The 19581-nt window shown below is 42.3% G+C and overlaps 1 pseudogene; it reads left to right on the forward strand.

The window, feature by feature from the left end:
• The first annotated feature begins 12924 nt into the window (after positions 1–12924).
• Positions 12925–17832, forward strand: LOC127489863 (prefoldin subunit 4 pseudogene; annotated as a pseudogene).
• The last annotated feature ends 1749 nt before the right edge of the window (positions 17833–19581 follow it).

The raw sequence follows: 19581 nt of genomic DNA on the forward strand, positions 1-19581 counted from the left end.
TCCTACCAATTGAGTGCAAGGATTCCCTTTTCCCCACACCCTTGCCAACACTTGTTACTTTTTGTCCTTTTGCTAACAGCTAATCTTATTGGAGTTCTGATTTGCAATTCTCTGATGCTCAGTGAAGTTGAGCACTGTTGGCTATTGGTATGTCTTCCTTTAAGAAATGTTGGTTTAGGTTTGGTGATGATATTTTATTTTTATTTTTTGCTATTTAGTTGTTCAATTTCTTGTGTATTCTGGATATTAACTCCTTGTTAATAAACTCAAAATATAACATGCAAATATACAGGTTGTCTCTTCCCTCTACTGATTGTTTCTTATGCTGTGAAGAAGCTCCTTGATGAAATCTCATTTTTCTATTTTTTCTTTTATTTCCTGTGATTTTTGGGTCTGGTCTAGCAACTCTTGTTCATTTCCATGTCCTGAAAATTTTTACCCCTGTATTTTCTTCTAATATTTTTAGAGTTTGAGGTCTCACATTTTAGGTCTTTAGTCCGTTCTGAGTTGATTTTTGCACATGGTGAGAGAGGGGATCTGGTTTCATTCTTCTGCAAATCAATATACAATTTCCCCAGCACCTTTATTAAACAGACTATAATTTTTTCAATGTGCATTCTTAGCATCTTTTAAAAAGTCAGTTGGCTGTGAGTCTGTGTGTTTACTTCTGGAGTCTATTCTGCTCCATTGGTCTGTGGATCAATGCCAACACCATGCTGTTTTAATTATTGTAAATTTGTGATATATTTTAAGGTCTCCTCCTTTTGCTTTGTTCTTTTTTTTTTAGAGAGATTTATTTATTTATTTGAAAGTCACAGTTGCACAGAGAGAGAAGGAGAGGCAGAGAGAGAGAGAGAGAGAGAGGGAGAGAGGTCTTCCATCTACTGATTCCCTCCCCAAATGGCCACAATGGCCAGAGCTGTGACGACCCGAAGCCAGGAGCCAGGAGCTTCTTCCAGGTCTCCCATGCGGGTGCAGGGGCCCAAGGATTTGGGCCATTTACTGCTTTCCCATGCCATAGCAGAGAGCTGGATTGGAAGAGGAACAGCCGGGACTGGAACCGGCACCCTTATGGGATGCCAGCACTGCAGGGGGTGGCTTTACCTGCTATGCCATAGTGCCAGCCCCACTTTGTTCTTTTTGATCCAGGAAACTTTGATTATTTGGGCTCTTTTGTGGTTCCATACGAAAAAAAAATTTTTTTTTTTGACAGGCAGAGTGGACAGTGAGAGAGAGAGAGAGACAAAGAGAAAGCTCTTCCTTTGCCATTGGTTCACCCTCCAATGGCCGCCGTGGCCAGCACGCTGCGGCCGGCGCACCACGCTGATCCGAAGGCAGGAGCCAGGTGCTTCTCCTGGTCTCCCATGGGGTGCAGGGCCCAAGCACTTGGGCCATCCTCCACTGCACACCCTGGCCACAGCAGAGAGCTGGCCTGGAAGAGGGGCAGCCGGGACAGAATCCGGCGCCCCGACCGGGACTAGAACCCGGTGTGCTGGCACTGCTAGGTGGAGGATTAGCTTGTTGAGCCGCGGCGCCGGCCTTCCATACAAATTTTATTAGTGTTTTATCTCAGTTCTATGAAGACATCCACAGTGTAAAAATGATGAATTGGAAGTAAAAATTAGGAAGCATGAGTCAAGAGTCCAAACTCTTAACTGTTCTGCCTTACTGTTTACAAAGCATGTCCATAACCATAATTTCATTTGATTCCTACACTAGACCTGTGAAATAGTTATTATCATTCTCATTCTAAAGACACACATGTAGGCTCAGAACAAGACATCACCTGGGCACATTCACATAGTCAATCAAGCAATAGAGCCAGAATCTTCAAATCCAATGTTTCTGGACTATTCACATTGAAAGGGCATTTGGGAGAATAGGTTTGTATCTCCAGTAAACAACGAGGTCATTCACAGTAAGACTCCATGTCTCTTAGACATTTTTTACAGATATGAGATTTGAATGCACTTGGCATTTAGAGTAATATGTGAAGTAGGGCTCTGTGGAAATGGTGAATGTCCTTACATTCCTTATCTTCTACACCACAACCAATTCTACTACTTTTTTATGGTTGGAAAATGCTATCTCTCTTGAGACATTCAGAATGACAAGTGGAAAATTGTTTCATTAGTAGAACAATGGGAAATTAATCCTTTATAACATTTTTCCCTTTTGGCCATGAAAACTTTTGAGTTAATGTTCAATAATGAGTAGAAAAAAATTGATTAAGCATAATCATATAAAACAGAATTGTTCCAAATCGATTCCTCCCTCCCTCCATTATTTTTTTAAATTCCCTTTTTATGTTCCTGAGGAACATTTATTTAAGACAGAAGTCATTTCCTTAAAGTACAATAGGATGTGTTTTTAAAATTTTGGTAAAAAAAGGAAAGGTGATCCTGTTGAATGAAAATATAAGTCCTTCTTTGTGGGAAAATTTTTTTCACTATGTGCTTTAGATGTGATTAGGCAAACATGTGACTTTGGTCATCCAGTAAGACCTGGGAGTAAGGGATGAAGTATTACTTCTCTCCAGTAAAATGGAGGATTTCAAGGTAAGATTTCTAGCAATAATTTTGCTAATGATGATTTGAGCTAATCTAGTCTAAATCTCTTATTCAAATGAGCTTCATGATACTTAGAGGAATTGACTTGCCCAATCTCTTCTCAGGATGGGAATGTGAGGCATATAGGAAATGAATGAAAGTGGAGATACAGGTTGAATATCAAATTGAAACAGTGAAATGTGTCCAACTGGTTCTTCAAGCAAAGAAAGCCTAAGGGAATATGCAGGACCTAAGTGTGAAACCAGCAAAGATGAGATCAGAGGTAAGAAGACTAAGGGTGATTTGAGTGAAATGTCAAAAGTAGTGATATCTTTGTACAATCTTATAGTGGAATCCATCTGTTATGCCCAAGACTGGGCAGTACTTTTCTGAAGGTTACACAGAAGTCTGAGATAAATCAGGGGCAAGGACCCAAGTCTCCTTGTTTGCCACTATCTTGCAGTGCTAATACAGGAAAGGGTTTGTGGTAAATGAATCATATGTGTTCCGGAATCTTAAGTCAGATGCATGTCAACTTGGCTCTACTCTGGTAAATTTCCTGTGTTTTTTTTTTTTTTTAACTTTTATTTAATGAATATAAATTTCCAAAGTACAGCTTATGGATTACCTGTGGTTTTTTTTTTTTTTTTTTTAAGGTTAAATTGAAATAAAATCTCATAGGGTGTTGAAGATAAATAACATGAAAAAAAAAACCAAACATTCAGCACAATTTCTGGCTCAAAATGAGCCTGCAGTGAGAGCTGTGGTGACTGTTGACTAAGATGACAGAAGCAGTGCTTCCTGTGTTTTAGTGTGCTTCACTCCAACGACAGTCTCCTTCCTCATAGGGGCTGGCCTGATGAGAGGGCTGGCTGGAAGGGGTGCTCCCTGTGACTGTGCGGAGGGATCCCTCTGGGTGAGACACAGGCATTGCTCTATGATTTCATCACCAGCATTTTCAAACCAACAACACATGAACCAGGTCAAATTCCTGTTGTCAGCTGTCAGCTCGGAGTTTGGAAACTTAGTTCTGACAAATACTACTAGTTTAGTGGCAGAAACCAAGATTTCTAGGCTAGAATTAGGGATAAGGCAATACTCAAAAATAAGAAATTCTTACACCTGTTGCTTTGTCTCTCATGATATATCAATAAAAAGAAAATACACCAGCAAAACATATATCATTTATGTGAAAGACAGTTGATAATTTTTGTTTAGAAATTAATGACAATAGGTCTGATCTGATTTCATCATCATTAAAAAAAATCATCTATTATTTTTCACTTTATGTTACTGTGTGGGAGCAAACTGTTGAAATACTTACTTAAGGTATACTAAGCTGATCTTCTGTATATTAAGATAATCGAAAATGAATCTTGATGTGAATGGAAGGGGAGAGGGAGTGGGAAAGGGGAGGGTTGTGGGTGGGAGGGACGGTATGGGGGGGGGAAGCCATTGTAACACATGAGTCGTACTTTGGAAATTTATATTCATTAAATAAAAGATAAAAAAAATTTTTGTTTAGAAATAGAGAGGAGAAAATTGATAACAAAATATTATTGATTTAACAAGTCAAGAAACATTTATGCAGAAATAATTCACAAAATAATTGAACTTCCTAGTATGAGAGTTGGGGAGGGAATTTATTCATATAATTTACAATTATGAGGTTATGTTGCATGAAGATTGAAGTATGTTTTAAAGGCCACTGGATATGTGGGAAATATCTTTTGATGCTCCAGTGGATATTCCAAAAATTGGCCTTTTGGATTCAAATCTATAATTAGAGTCCATGTTTAATATTCCATCTCTCTTTTTCTCTCAATTTTCTTTATAACTTTTATGCTTAGTAGAGTGCCTGGCTCAATAAATATTGAATGAATGGCTGCAGGCTCTACCAAAGTTCTTATAATGCTAAAACAAGCCAATATTTATTGAATAACTACTATTGCCTAAGTGCTATTTTGAAACTTTTGTGTGTATTAACTCTTAATTCTCTCAACAACTTTCAAAGATAGGAATGATTATCCCCATTTTACAGATTAAATACAAAAACTGCAATTTGTGGAAAATTAAATGAAAAGATAAAAAATAAAAAATAAAATAAAATAAAATAAAAAAATCAACGTAAGCTCCACCAGATTTGAGACATCTCTGTGACCCACAGGGTCAGCCACTTAGCCTATCCCTAAAGAACTAGGGGTCCTGGGAGTTCAAGCCTGTCAACTCAGTGTTTTCACATAATGATCTGAAGAACCAAGGGGGAGCTTTAAAGATGTCTTAAAAATAGGAAACAAAAAGAAATCAGGAGTCAAACAGCACCATAAGAACTGATGCCTCATGATTTCCCATTGGAAACTCTCACGAGTTGTGCTTGTATGATGAGAGGAATGAGCAGGAGCATGGCCCTGGCTATGGTGAAGGATTCTCTGGTGAAGAGTTCCCAGCATTTTTCTGTGAAAGGCTGGGATACATTTCTCAGTCTCATAACAAGCAGTTGTTATCATTGTTTGGCTACACAAAAAGTCAGCAAGAAAAATGCCTTGAGTACCCAAAAACATTGCATGACCATTGCTCTCAATTGGCCTGCTTTTGCTTTGACTGGGCCTCTTCCAACTCTTGGTTGCCATTACTTTGATGGTGCTTTCTCTTCAGGATTGTATCGCTAGAGCCTCTTTAATCATCTATTATAATTTTTGAAAGAAATGCTTATAGATATTGATCTCTTCCATTTAAAATTCCCCTGTATAGCTCTCCTCTAATCTGCAGCTGATCTGGGTGCCCAGATTTTCCCATTGAGTCGGAAATGTGTAAGTCAAGACAATTGGTGTTAGCTACAGTTTCTGCTATGAATCATCAATCTCCTTCAGTTAGGCATTAAAAATGATTAATTTTTTCTTTCCAAATTGATACACATGGTCTGCTATTAGGACTTCATCTTCAAAATTGTTTTGCCCCTTCTTAAAATGAGTTGCCCATTTGCAAACTGATTTCTTTGGGATGTTATTCCCACAAACTCTTTTCAAAGTATCAGTACTTTCACCACTCTTCCACCAAAGCTTCATTGTAAGTTTCATGTTTTTCTTGCTTCCATTATAGCAGAATCCATGCTGCTGTAATAGGAACTTTTTCCAAACTGATGTCTCATCATTCTCAATGCTTTAACTAGATTTTGTTAAGGTATTTTAAAAGAAGTTAGTATGAGATTATTGTGGTCCAAAAAATTGGGACTCCATGCATAGTTTTTTTTCATGACAGGCATTTTCCATGAATTTTTCAAAGACCCCTTGTATAGGGAAATTAAGTTAAGTTCTCCTAAGTCACAGAACGGGAATGTAGAGCTTGCTGTTGGTACCATTATGTTGCTCTGTGGTCCTAAGGTGCAAGTAATAAAAAGGCAAAGTCCCTGTTTTTAAGGTAATCTAGGAGTAGAGAAAGATAAACGCATTACTATAGCATGTTGAAAGGCAGAGTAATTTAATAATTAATAGCATAGAACCCAGAGTTGCAGAACCTATTTCACAAAGAGAGGACAAATTTCACAAAACATTTCACAGAGGAAGTGGGAGGATAACATACGATCATGAACACAAATGACTTTGGGCCTGGGGAGATGGTCTCAAATGAACGAGAGGGGATGAGTATATAACTGTCTATCTAAGAGGTATGTTGGCGACTGTGTTTATTATTGTGTATATTATTATGTATATATTGTGTATATTATTATGGGCTGAAGTATGTTCCACCAAATTCATATGTTGAAGCTCTAACCCTCTGTACATCATAATGTGACTGTATTTGGTGACAGGAACTTTAAAGAGATGAGTAAGTTATACTGAGACTTATTGGGAAGTCCTTAATCCACTGTGATTGGCGTCCTTATAAGAATAGCCATTTGGACTCACAGAGGACACCAGGTGTCGCTCCCCCTCTTCGTGGAGGAACGACACAGGACCCTGCGCTGTTCTTTCGTCTGCTCGGCCCTCCCCGGGTTTGCTGCTGGTTCTTCCTGGGTTGGCTACTATCCCTTCCACCTCCGTGGAAGGGCAGTTCCCCCTGGCCACATTCCCCACTTCCGCAGGGGAGCGGCACACCGCCGGCCGGCTTTCTCGGGGGCTGCACAGGTGTTCCCTCAGATGTTCCCCTTAGATGTTCCTGGTGCATGCCGTCTCTCTCCTCCTTTATAGTCCTCCTCCGCCAATCCCAACTCGGCTGCCCACACGCCGAGTACGCTGCTCTCCAATCAGGAGCAAGTCCTACAGTTTATTGGTTGAACTGGAGGCAGCTGTGTAGAAGCTGTTCACTTCTCTCCCAGCGCCACATTGTGGGAGAGCAGATGCATAGAATAAGTCTTAATTCCAGTAACTCAGTCTAGTCCGGTTTGCTCCCCACAGATCCCCCTTTCTTTTTATTTTTGGCGTTGATACACGCCTGTCTTCGGTGTCCCGCGGCACACACTCTGCTCTACTTGCTAGAGTTGCCACAGGTTCTTACAAGTCCTATCAATCAGGCAAACCGAATCCGGGTCCTCTCTTCGCCATGTTGTGAGGAGGTTTTTAGGCGCTGATGCGTGCCTCTGTTCGGTGACCTGCGGCTCATACTCTGGTCGAGCCTCCTGCTGGCGCTTACCGCCTTAATCAGGCAGACCGAATCCAAGCTTTCTCATTGCCGTGTTGTGGGGGAGACTTATTAGTGTTGGTTCGTGCCTATCTTGGGTGACCTGCAGCTCATACTCTGGTCGAGCCGCTTGCTGGTGCTTACCGCCTTAATCAGGCAGACCGAATCCAAGCCTCCTAATTGTTGTATTGTGGGGAGGCCTTACTGATGTTAATTCGTGCCTGTCTTCGGTGACCTGTGGCGCATAAGCTGCTAGCCGCCGCAGGTGCTCATCGCCTCACTTAATCAGGCAGACCGAATCCAAGCTCTCACATTGTTGTATTGTGGGGAGGCCTTTCTCTTTCTCTATTTCTCTATCTCCAGGCATTCCTATCTCTCCCATTCCACTTCTATCTTCCAGCATTCCTATTTCTCTCACTTTACTTCTAAACTTCTATTTCTCTTATCCCTGCAGCTTCCCGGCGCCTCGCCCTGCCGGCAGCTTCACGGCTCCGCGCGGCTTCCCGGCGCCTCGCCCCGCCGGCGGGCTCCGCCCCGAGGCTGCTTCTCGGCGCCTCGCCGGCTCTGAGCCGCTTCAGCCCGCGCCTCTCTCATCTGCAAGGCTCGGCTTTGCGCGCACACCCCGCAGTCTTTCACTAGCCCTTTCGCGTCTGAACCACAGCCTCGCGCCAGCCCCGCGTTGCCTATCTATTCACGCCCCGTGCTCTCTCTGCACGCGGCGGCTTCCGCGAGTCACACAGCGTAGCTTGCGTCTCCACCACTAGCATTCAATCCAAGTTCCCCGGGCTAGCCTGGCGAATTCAACCCAGCATACGTCTCCGCCCCACGATTTGGCTCCCCGTCCTTTGCTCCCCGGGCTAATCAGACGGATCCCAATCTGGCTTACGTTTCAGCTTCTGGTTTCAACTTTTCGCCCCCCATTCCTGGGCTAACTTGAGAATCCCAAAGTGGCTTTCGTTTCAGCCTCGGCCTGCCCCCCGCGGCTTCAATTTCCCTAACACTTTTCTCTACCTGGTATGTTTCCCTAAGTTTTCTTCCAACAATATTCCTCCCTCATTTCTCCTGGCCTCTCCCCACAGTCCGCATCCGAGTCTGTTTGTTCTAGCTTTCACTTTCGCTTTTGACCTTAGAGATTTCTCCCAGCTTCCCCCCGTAGTCCGTATCCGAATCTATGCCTAGGCTTTCAATAGCTTCTTCCGGCACCCTTTTCGTCTGGCTTTTCCCTAGGCTGTTTGCTAGTCTCTCTCTCCGGTATTTTCCCAGTTCTTCCCGTTTCTTCCCTCCTAAGTTTCATATCCGTCCTAGGTTTCCTATCCGTCCTAGGTTTCCTATCCGAGTCACGGCACCATTATGTCGCTCCCCCTCTTCGTGGAGGAACGACACAGGACCCTGCGCTGTTCTTTCATCTGCTTGGCCCTCCCCAGGTTTGCTGCTGGTTCTTCCCGGGTTGGCTACTATCCCTTCCACCTCCGTGGAAGGGCAGTTCCCCCTGGCCACATTCCCCACTTCCGCAGGGGAGCAGCACACCGCCGGCCGGCTTTCTCGGGGGCTGCACAGGTGTTCCCTCAGATGTTCCCCTTAGATGTTCCTGGTGCATGCCGTCTCTCTCCTCCTTTATAGTCCTCCTCCGCCAATCCCAACTCGGCTGCCCACACGCCGAGTACGCTGCTCTCCAATCAGGAGCAAGTCCTACAGTTTATTGGTTGAACTGGAGGCAGCTGTGTAGAAGCTGTTCACTTCTCTCCCAGCGCCACATTGTGGGAGAGCAGATGCATAGAATAAGTCTTAATTCCAGTAACTCAGTCTAGTCCGGTTTGCTCCCCACACCAGGGGTGCACCTGTAGAGAGGAAAGACCAAATGCAAACACAGGGAGAAGGCAATCAGATGCAGGCAATGAGAGGGACCTCAGAGCAAATCAAATCTGCTGACATCTTGTTATTGGAATTCTAGCCTCTAGAATTGTGAGCAAATATGTTTATGTTCTTCAAGATCCCAATCTGTGGCATCTTGCTATGGAAACTCAAGCAAACGAATACAGTCATTAGGATGAGTAGCCACAAATGCTAGTATATCTTTTCATTGGCATGCTTAGACTTGTGGATCCAATATTTCCAATTGTAATCATTTTTCAGAAGAAGCTGTACATTCATATTTTCTATTTGAAATATCCTAATTTTTTTAAAAAAATCATTCAATTAATAAAAGGTTAAACACAGTTAACTCAAACAAAATACTTCTACTTCAGAGTAGGCTCATAAGAACTTAGTTTGGAACCTCTGCTATAACTCACATAGACATCAGCAGTGTGTCTGGCTCATCAGTGGTTACTACAAAGTGAGAATTGCTGTGCAGGAATAGGCCTCTTGGAGAACCAGAGCTTCCAGCTCTGTGGATGAGAATGTAGGGCCAATTGGTGGACCAGAAACGTCTTTTTAGGTGGCAATACTTGGCCTGACACCTGAGGGATGACTTCTAATTGTCCAAATAGGAGAAGGGTAGCAAGTGAGTTTTTTTTTTTTTTTTAACAGATAAAGGCAGCAGTTATCAATGGATCTGAGAAAAGAGAAAAGATGGCCTTTTTGTGAAGTGCAAGTGGCATTATCATTATCTATGTGGCATAGAGTTACAGGCAGGGAGCATTGAGGCTTGAGGCAGGGAGGGAAAGGGGAGGCCAAATTGTTAAGGAACTTTATCCAGACAGTTCTGGCAATAGAAGAGTTTGACGCACAGCGAGGTAGATTAGATTTGCTTTTTTTTTTTTTTTTAAAGATTTATTTATTTGTGAGGTAGAGTTAATGACAGAAAGAGGGAGAGACAAACAGAAAGATCTTCCATCTGATGTTTCACTCCCCAAATGGCTGCAACAACCAGAACTGGGCTGATCTGAAGCCAGGAGCCAGAAGCTTCTTCTGGGTCTCCCACATAGGTGCAGGGACCCAAGCATCAGTCATCTTCCACTGTTTTTCCAGGCGACAAGCAGAGAGCTGAATTGGAAGATGAGGATCCAGGACACGAACTGATGCCCACATGGGAAACCCCCAAGGGTTTCAGTATCTCTCTTTTTTTCCTCTTTCTCTCCCAGAAATGAAGAGGAGCAAAGAGTAGAATATAATCTCATCTCAGTCAAGCCTTCTAGTAACAAAAAAACCCTCTCCCCCCATTTCAGGGAGCCTGCATAAGCAAAAATGAAAGACAATAAAGACAATGTCTGTCTGTTTTGCTAGTTCATGAGAGAAGAAGCTTTGACACCAGAGGAGCTTAAACAGGAGGTCACTGTGCAGTGGACTGATCTTCCAGTTGAGCAGCTCTGTTCTCAGCTCCCTGTGAATGCACAGGTTACTTCATCCCTATGGCTACCAGAATATGAATTGTGTGGCCTTGAAAATGCCTAATGGTGCAACCTGTCCTTTTTAAGTTTAAAAGTATATCACTCTTACAACCTGGCTTTGGTTTGCGATGTTGGATACTAGAAGGACAGAAACGGAGTTGTTTTCAGTATGCAAAGACGAGTAAACTGCTCAAGGCAGAATATCATTGTTATGGGTGTGGGGGTGGAAATCTTGTCTAATGGGTATTTAATGGCTTTGTTTAGATTAGTTTATTTTCCTCAGGCTGAGCATTAGTGTCTGGAGAAGTGTTCTATTCAAAGCCTGCCTCTCCTCTTCAGTATCCTGCAGTATTTTCTTTAAACTAGAATGTGCCATTGGGATGGAGAGCTCAGAACAAGTTGTTTGAAATGGAAATATCATCACATGGCCGGCGCCGCGGCTCACTAGGCTAATCCTCCGCCTAGCGGCGCCGGCACACCGGGTTCTAGTCCCGGTCGGGGCGCCGGATTCTGTCCCGGTTGCCCCTCTTCCAGGCCAGCCCTCTGCTGTGGCCCGGGAGTGCAGTGGAGGATGGCCCAGGTGCTTGGGCCCTGCACCCCACGGGAGACCAGGAAAAGCACCTGGCTCCTGGCTCCTGCCATCGGATCAGCGCGGTGCGCCGGCCGCAGCGCGCCGGCTGCGGCGGCCATTGGAGGGTGAACCAACGGCAAAAGGAAGACCTTTCTCTCTGTCTCTCTCTCTCACTGTCCACTCTGCCTGTCAAAAAAAAAAAAAAAAAAAAAAAAAAAAAAAGAAAGAAAGAAATGGAAATATCATCAATAACTTGCGTGGTTACCAATGCAAAGTGACAGGCCCTAAAACATCAGCTACACTTTCACCCAAGGTAAAATACCTGCAAATTATCAAGACAGAGAGGTAGCAGCTATACTGACAGGATAGATTCAGAGAGACCTGCAACAGATTGTTTATACACATTGGCACGATGAAGTTCTTATGACAAGTGCCCTGTTTGCAGACAGGAGCAAGAAGCTCTTCCAAAGTCAAAAAGGAGACTCAGGATGAGTTTCTGTTACACACGTGGTGTGACACACACAGAACTGATTTTATCTATTTGTCTCTATCTTCTCAAATCAAAGAAGTTGGTGGTGGAGCTAGCTGACCCCTAAAATCCCTTTGATTCTAGCTGTAATTCTACACAGCTTAGAATACACAGTTCAAAACTGTTTTCCTGGCATTTCCTGGAAGAATGTCTGAGAATTTTTTTCCTCTTTCTGTCCCAGAAATGAACAGCAATTCCACGTGATGATTACTTGACATGCATTTGCTCATTTATTTTCACTCATACACCAAAAATTTATCAAGCATGTATTATGGGATGGATGTTATTGTAGGTAATGGGATTACAATGATAAGAAAGAAAATTTTTCTTTCAGCAAGGATGTTCCTTTCAGTGGTAAAAATTTTCAACTAAGCTATGATTCCCTCCAAGTCATGGGATGATGTCTATGTAATACTCTGGCAGTGGTTCTCAGTGGGATATGATTTTTCCTCCTAGGGGACATGGGACAATGTCTGGAGACATCTTTGGCTGTCACAACAGAGGAGGATGCTAGTGGTATCTGCCAGATATATCCTACAATGCACATGACAGTGCCCTATAAAAAAGAATTAGCCAGTCCCAAATGCCAAAAGTGCTGGGATCGAGAAACCTGGGGTTACAGGAACAAAAACAGGAAGCCTACCTAAAACCATAGGGGTTCACATAGCTTTCAAACTAGCTATCTGAGTGTGGCGGAGAAGTGGCAAAAAGCCTCCCAATTATTTGATGTTTCAGTTGAGTCCGGAAGGCTGAGTTGACATTAACCAAAATGTCTGGGAATAGTCCGAGGCTGTATCGTTAGGCGGAGGTTTTTACTTTCGGTTTTGACAAGATGGCGGCAGGACCCCCCGCAGTGAGTCTGCCTGCCTGCCTGCTGCGTGACACCTCACCTGATTGGCTGAACGACGCGTGCCCTTCACGTGAACAGAGACCGGATTGGTGTGCCTGTTGCATGGACTCTAGCTTGCTCCTGATTGGTCGCATTTTGTATATAAGCCGCGGGTGTAAGGCGGAAGCTCTCTTTCTCTCCTCTCCTTTCCTCCTTTCCTCCTCCCTCTGTCACGTTTACTTTCTCTAAGAAAAAGTCTACTGAAGACTGATAAACGTCGTTCATTCTTTTCTTGCCCGAGAAACTGTCCTCGCGGGCCCTGGGTTGAGTCTGCTGGCCAGACTCCCCGAAACGCTCGTGGCACCAAATGAATTAGTGAAGAAGAAGATGGGAGGACATGTAGAAGAGCTCTGTAAGAAGAGACAACACATAGACTTGGAGGGTGACAGATCCTGGCATCATGAAAGACTGGCAGATGGCTCTGTTCAGCCGGAGCACTTGTGGCGTAAGTGTGAGCAGAGGTAGCACGAGGACAGAATGCAAGCAAAGGTCTTGGGTAACTTGCTGAAGAGATTGGCTTTCTTCTTCCATGTGATGGCACTGCAGTGAATGATTTTAGGAAAGCAGTGGTTTGATTGAACCAAATGGTCAGCTTATTAGGAAGAAGCTTGTTCTAAGGGGGCGGCAGTAGAGGGCAGGACACTGCTGAGGAGACTTCTGCATTCTACCTGGGTGAGAGGCACTGAGGGCCTCTCCTTGCAAATGGAGATCTGGTCACAGATCAGAGATCTTTAGAACATACTGCAACTGGTTATGTGTGGGTGTTTTAGAAGAACGGGGAAGGACTATGAGATTCCAGAACTATCAGAAAATAGTGACAGCTATTACCAAGATAGGGAATGGAAGGGAGGCATGGATTTGGGTGAGAGAGAGCTGTAAGGAATCTCAGTGTCACCACTTTCTGGAAAGAAAGCAAGAAGCCAGCCTAATAAGAATGAGGCCCCTGGGGCCCATCTAGCTTTTAAACCTGGCTTTGAAGGAAACATCTGAAATGATTTCCTAAAAAAAAAAACCTGACTTGTTAGCTTGGTTGAAAGATGGAAATAAAAGCAGGCATCTCTTCTGACAGGTTTACAAGCAGCACAAACTCATAAGGACATCCCTGTCAGAATTGTATGTTTGGCCTTTATTGGAAGCAATTATTCTGGACAACTGAAGCATATTTATAAGGGCACCAGCCAGCAACTGCTCAGTCTGCCTTATCTTGTCTGCTATTCTTTCTCTCTTTTCATGCAGAGAGCAATGGTAGCCACAGGTAAAGGGAACCCTTCAATCATGTGGGCCTTGTTCCCATGTGGCTGTTGACGTCACTTGGGAAGAAGACTTAGCTTCCAGTGGAACAGAGGGCTTAGGATGATCAGCTCAGATTGCTCTTCTCTCTGGGCTTTGGAAATTTGCTGAGTGTGCTTGAAATTGCAGCAAACCTTGGACTTTCTGGAATGGATTCTGATTGTCCTTCCTACAGGCACTTTCTTGGGGTCTAAAGCCTAAAGCAGGAAATTGGTTTGTTCAGAGTTTCTGAGATTTGAATTTATGAGCTTAGATATGTTCTTCTGTGGTTCCTGCATCACTTATCACTTGTCTGCCAGCCTGAGTTTCTTCTTCTTTTTTATTTTAATATTTATTTATTTATTTGAAAGAGTTACACAGAGAGAGAAGGAGAGGCAGTGAGGGGGTGGGGAGAGAGAGAGAGAGGTCTTCCATTCGCTGGTTTACTCCCCAGATGGCTGCAATGGCCGGAGCTGTGCCGATCCGAAGCCAGGAGCCAGGAGGTTCTTCTGGGTCTCCCACGTGGGTGCAAGGGCCCAAGCACTTGGGCCATCTTCTACTGCTATCCCAGGCCATAGCAGAGAGCTGGATGGGAAGTGGAGCAGCCAGGTCTCGAATTGGCACCCATATGGGATGCCGGCGCTTCAGGCCAGGGTGTTAACACACTGTGCCACAGCGCTGGCCCCTGAGTTTGTTCTTTTTAAGGCCCCATGAGTTGGGTTGGCTTTTCTGATAGGGCAGAGAGATTGATTTCTTCCCCATTTTCTAAAATGACATTTTCAAATGAAGACTCTGCAGGACAAGAGGAGAGAAGACAGAGACACCACTGAGCCAGCCACACAGAGAAGCCAGCTGCCAACTGCGAGCCACCATCTTGCCACACGATGCTAGGAAGAAATCGCTATGCATCCTACCATTTGCAGTTTTAGCTGAGAGGGAAGTCCCCAGTCACCCACTGGCTTACTTCAGCTGGAGAGCTGACTGGGCTCTGACAACCGCCAAGCTTGGAGCAAGGAAGCCATTTTGCTTGCTTCCCCTCCCCAACTCCCACAGAGTAGCATGCTCAGTAGCAAAAAATCACACAGAATACCACTGTTCTCTTACCACATCATAGACAGAATCACGACAATTGTGGGACAAAGGACAGATCTCCTGCATGCTGCAACTGTGGGAGTTTTGGGGCACTAGCCTCAGAGTTATGCTAATGCATTCTACATGAGCAAGGGGCATTCACTTTAGCTTCTGGGAACTAACACTAGAATAAGCCCATAAAAACAACCCACTACCACCCTGAGAGATCTGGGTAATGACCCTAGTATATCCTGCAACACTAGGACTGTAACAATTCATTCTTAATTGCTCAGTGACTCTGGAATCTAGCTGGTGGACACAGGGAAGAACCTACCTGCATTCCATCTTGGACTTATATCCTCCAGTGTAAAGTCTCCTGTAAGCCTTGTAGTTACTCTGTAGGACTGGAACAGGATCCAGTTCACATTCTCCAGCCCTAGGACAAGGGCTGTTGGTATTATTAGCCACAGAATCAGTTGGACTCTTTTAGCATGATTCGAGGAAGGGTCCATCTGTATCACATAGTCCTAGAGCCACAGCCATTAGTGCCACAAACCCTGTCATCACTCAAGCTTGCCTGTAGGGCAAAGGGACAGCCAATTCTGTCTCCCTTAGCATGAAGAACAAGGCCCTGGCTATCATTCGCCAGGAAGGCTGACACTGAACTCTCTGTGGACCAAAGCTACACACCCAAGGAAGCCCTTATTCACCTCAAAGCCGTATTTCTATACCTATGAACTTCAGCAGACTAGTCCACTGTGTTATATCTAGACAACTGACACTGATTATGACAAAAGAAATCACTCAGAGACTGCACTCCTGGGCTCACCTAGAGCCAAGCCAAAGCAATAAGCTAAGTAGTGCCCTGCATTCCAGCTAAACCATAAACTCTTTTACAATAAAACCTACTCCATAAAGAATGAGTGAATAGAAGATGGTGGCCACCATGAAGAAGGCAGCTCCAGAAGATGTCAATGTTACTTTTGAAGGTCAACAAAAGATAAAAAAAAAAAAAAAACCTCCGAAATTTAGAAGATGCTTGTGATGACATCATGCTTGCAGATGACGACTGCTTAATGATTCCTTATCAAATTGGTGATGTTTTCATCAGCTACTCACAAGAAGAAATATAGGAAATGTTAGAAGAGGCAAAGAAAAATTTGCAAGAAGAAATTGGTGCCTTAGAATCCAGAGTGAAATCAACTCAACAGATATCAGCAGATTTGAAAGTTCAGTTATATACAAAGTTTGGGAGCAACATAAACCTTGAAGCTGATGAAAGTTAAACATTTTATGAAACTTTTTAAAATTTCTTTAATAAACTTGAATATTGTTTAAAAAAAAAAGAATGAGTGAATATACCAGATGGGCAGATGTAAATGAGGGACACAGGAGACATAAAGAAGCAAGGTAACATGATGCCTCCAAAAGAACAGAATAATCTTCTGGAACCAGGTCCTTAACTAAAGGAAATCTATGAAACGACAGATATAGAATTCAAAATAATGATTGTAAGGCAATGAATGTAATAAAAGAGAATGCAGATAGACAGATTAAAGAACAGAGAATATCAATGAATAACATGAATAAAGATGTTACTGAGGAGATAGTATATATTAAGAAGAACCAAATAGAAATTTGGGAGATGAAACTTTCAATCAGTGAAATAAAAAATGAGACTGAGAGCTTTAACAATGGAATAGACCAAGTGGAAGAAAGAATTCTGATCTTGAGGAAAAGAATTTTGAAATAACCCAATCAGATCAAAATAGTGAGAAAATAATTGAAAAGATTGAAGAAAGTCTATGTGAAATATGGGATATCATTAAATGACAAAAGATGCATATTATAGGCATTCCTGAAGGAGAAGAAAAGAAAACAGACATTGAGAACCTGTTAAGTGAAATAATAGTTGAACATTTCCCAGGTCTTGAAAGAGATATGGACATCCAGATACAAGAAGCTCAAAGAACACCATGCAGACTCAACCCAAAAAGGACTTCTCCAAGGCATATGATCATCAAATTGTCAAGAGTTAGACAAGGAGAGAATTCTAAAGACAATAAGACAAAAGTGTCAAGTTACATATAAACTAACATATCTACAGAACCTTTCATCCCACAGTTGAAGAACACACATTCTTTTCATCAATGCATGGATCCCAACAGCACATCAGAAAGATCATTCACAAATCGTCTCAGCAAAAACAATTGAAATTGTATTATGTATGTTCTCAGACCATAAAGGAATAAAACTTGAAATTAACAACAAGAAATATATAATTCTCATTAATTCTTGAAAATTAAACAACATGCTACTGAATGATCAATGTGTCCTTGAACAAATTTAAAAGGAAATCTAAAAAGTTCTTGAAATAAATAAAAATGAAAACAGAACATACCAAAACGTGTATGATACAGCAAAAGCAATATTAAGAGGGAAGTTTATAGTATTAAGAGCTTATATTAAAAAAGAGAAATATTTCAAATTAAAGATCTATTGATGCATCTCATAGACTTAGAAAACCAACCCCAAAATCAGCAGATGGCAAGAAATAATAAGGATCAGAGCAGAAATAAATACAATTGAAACTCGAAAATACAAAAGATCAACAAAACAAAAATTATTTGTGAGAAGATAAGCAAAATAGCTAAACCTCTAACCAGACTAACAAAGACAAAAGAAAAACCTCAAATAAATAAAATTAGAGATGAAAAAGGAGACATTTCAATTGATACGACTGAAATAGAAAGGATCATAAGAAATTGCCATAGAGAACTATATGCTAGTAAACTGGAAAACCTAGAAGAAATGAATAAATTATTGGCCTCATATAAATCACCAAAATTCAATCAAGAAGCTGTAGAGAAGCCAAACAGATCTGAAACAAGCAATAAGATTGAAGCACTAATCAAAAGGCTTCCATCAAGGAAAAGTCTGGGACCTGATAGCTTTACTATTGAATTCTTTTTATTTTTATTTTTTATTTTTATTTTTTGACAGGCAGAGTGGACAGTGAGAGAGAGAGACAGAAAGGTCTTCCTTTTGCCATTGGTTCACCCTTCAATGGCCACCGCGGCTGGCACGCTGCGGCTGTGTATTGCGCTGATCAGAAGCCAGGAGCCAGGTGCTTCTCCTGGTCTCCCATGGGGTGCAGGGCCCAAGGACCTGGGCCATCCTCCACTGCACTCCCAGGCCAGAGCAGAGAGCTGGCCTGGAAGAGGGTCAACCGGGACAGAATCCGGCACCCCGATCTGGACTAGAATCCAGTGTGCCGGCGCCACAGGTGGAGGATTAGCCTATTGAGCCATGGTGCAGGCCTTTTTTTCTTTTATTTATTGTTTAATATTTAATTTTTTTTTTTGACAGAGTGGACAATGAGAGAGAGACAGAGACTATTGAATTCTACAAAACATTCAAAGAGGTAGTAACTACAACACTTTTCAAACTGTTTCAAGATATTGAACAAGATGGAACTCTGTCCTCACCCTTTATAAGCTCAGCATTCCTTTCTTTTCTTTTCTTTTTTTTTTTTTTTAAAGCAAAATTGTTTAAGTCAGAGACCTCTAGCCAGAGTGGCCTGGAAGTGGGCTCCAAGAGAGGAAAACCCAAAGGGGCTGGTGATAGTGGGGTTTTTTAAGCACAATTTTGGTGAAGAAAAAACTTGACAATCAGTTTGACATTCAGTTACAAGAAAAGGATGAAACTGGAAGACCTGACCTGTAATCTTATTTGCCGAGGAGTGGGATATCAAAGTTATTACTTTGATACCAAAACCAAACTGAAACATGACACAAAAAGAGAACTATAGACCTATATCCTTAATGAACATAGATGCAAAGATTCTCAATAAAATACTAGCAAATAAAATCCAAACACATCAAATGATCATATATCATGATCAAGTGAGATTTATCCCAGAAATGTAAGGGTAGTTCAACATTCGCAAATCGATAAATGTCATAAATCACATCAATAGAATAAATAAAGGGGAGAGTGATCCAACATGGGAAGTGAGATACTCAGCAGACTCATAGAATGGCAGATGTCCTAAATAGCACTCTGGCCTCAGAATCAGCCTTAAAGGCATTCGGATCTGGCTGAAAAGCCCATGAGAGTATTTCAGGCATGGAAAGCCAAGACACTCTGGCAAAAGATCTCTGTGAGTGAGATCCCAGTGGAAAGAACAGGTCTTCAAAGAAGGAGGTACCTTTCTCTGAAGGGAGGAGAGAACCTCCACTTTGACTATGACCTTGTCTAAACAAGATAAGAGTCGGAGAACTCAGAGGGCTTCCATAGCCTTGGAAACTCATGACTGGAGCATAGGGAGATTACTGATGCCATAGACAGGAGTGTCAATTGGTAAAGTCAACAACAGGAGTCACTGTGCACTTACTCCTCATGTAGAATCTCTGTCCTTAATGTGCTGTGCATTGAGATTTAATGCTATAACGAGTACTCAAACAATATATTTCACTTTGTGTTTCTATGGGGGTGCAAACTGTTGAAATCTTTACTTAATGTATACTAAACTGATCCTCTGTAAAAAAAAAAAAAAAAAAAAAAAAAAAGAAAGAAATTATCAACTCCCAACTTGACTCTCACTGGGATTAAACATGACAATAGGTCTGATCTGATTTCATCATCATTTTAAAAAAATCATCTATTATTTTTCACTTTATGTTACTGTGTGGGAGCAAACTGTTGAAATCCTTACTTAATGTATACTAAGCTGATCTTCTGTATATTAAGATAAT

This window comes from Oryctolagus cuniculus, chromosome 2, assembly GCF_964237555.1.
Source record: "Oryctolagus cuniculus chromosome 2, mOryCun1.1, whole genome shotgun sequence".
Lineage (NCBI taxonomy): Eukaryota > Metazoa > Chordata > Mammalia > Lagomorpha > Leporidae > Oryctolagus > Oryctolagus cuniculus.